This window comes from Echinops telfairi, unplaced genomic scaffold, assembly GCF_000313985.2.
Source record: "Echinops telfairi isolate 266 unplaced genomic scaffold, ASM31398v2 ScPeMD7_2010;HRSCAF=2546, whole genome shotgun sequence".
NCBI classification, from domain to species: Eukaryota; Metazoa; Chordata; class Mammalia; order Afrosoricida; family Tenrecidae; genus Echinops; species Echinops telfairi.
This window is the reverse complement of record NW_022105908.1, coordinates 19,410,174-19,411,673: the sequence shown is the minus strand read 5'-3', so window position 1 is coordinate 19,411,673 and position 1,500 is coordinate 19,410,174.

The following is a 1,500-nucleotide window of genomic DNA, read 5'->3' as shown; positions in this document are numbered from 1 at the left end:
ACCCCAAAACTTGCTCTTCATGATACAGTAACTAAGGCAAATGGAAGAAATGATAAAGTCAAAGAACAGAACACAAATTTTCAAAGGGTAGCTCAAGAAGACAAAATAGAATATTATGATGAAATGTGAAAAGACAAGTTAGAAAATCAAAAAGGGAGAACATGCTCAGCTCGTCTCAAGCGGAAGAACTCCAGAAAACAATCCAAGCCTCGGGTGCAATATGGAGCGATTCGACGAGCAAAATACTGAATGACGCAGCAAGAAGCAAAAGAAGATGAAAGACACGCAGCGTCACTGCACCCAAAAGAACTATTCGATGACATGCAACCATTTGAAGAGAGAGCGTGTGATCAAGAGTGGATGATGGTGAAGGAAGAAGTCCAAGCTGCACTGAGGGATTAGCCTAAAACAAGACTCCAGGAATCGATGGAATACCAATCAAAACGTCTTAACAAGCTGATGAAGCTCTGGAAGCACTCCCTCGGCTATGCCAGGACATTTCGAAGACAGCTACCCAGCCAAGTGACTGGAAGAGATTCACATTTGTACTTATCCCAAAGAACGGTAGACCAAGAGAATGCAGAAGTTATGGACCATTATGGTATCCAGTGCAAGTCAAATTTCCCCGAAACTCCTCCAACCAAGGCTGCAGCAGTACATTGACGGGCTGCCAGAAGTTCAGGCGGGATTCAAAAGAGGATGTGGAACAATGGCTGTCATTACTGATGTCAGATGGATCTTGGCTGGAAGCAGAGGTCACCGGGAAGGTGTTTGCTTGTGTTTTCTTGTCTGTGTGGATCATAAGGAGCGATGGCTAGCCTGGGGGAGGGTCTAATGAGTAGGGGAGGGAGACTGGGTCAGTGAAGGCGAGAGGAGCTGTGGTCGTGTGGCGGTGAGGCGCGTGGCTGCTCACTGAAAGGTCAGAGATGCAAACCCACCTGGGAAGAAGAGTTACAGCAATGTTGCTCTGCCCTATAGGGTCACTATGAACTGAGATCCAGATGATGGGTTTGTTTTGCTTCGCCTGTGAAGCAGAGGGGACAGGGGGCAGCGCCAAGAGGTGCATGGAGTAGCCTATGATTCCCTCCTTTGGCTTCCCTTCAGCCTTGCTCTTTGAAGCCCTCGGGTAGCACCTGCATTGGATGGAAGGAGGAGTGGGCAAAGGGTCCCCCCTCCCTAGGACTGAGCAGTTTCCTTCTGTTGTGCAAAGGGTCTCGATGGACTGGAGTCGACTCAATGGCCGCTAACAACAACAACAACAAGGCAAGTGTGTAGAGCAGGCTGAGCAAGACATGGCCTCCCGGTGGGTGATCGCAGAGATGTTTCACCCCGGGTTTAAGGCCAGGAGAAGGAGGGCTGGGGAGGTGAGGGTGGGAACAGGCCCCTTCTCACTCTTTCATCCCACAACCCAAGTCATCTGGCATGGTTAGGTGAGGATTCAGAAGTGGCACCAGCGCTGGTGAGGCGCTCAGGAAGTTTTTGAGCACTGACTGGTGGCCT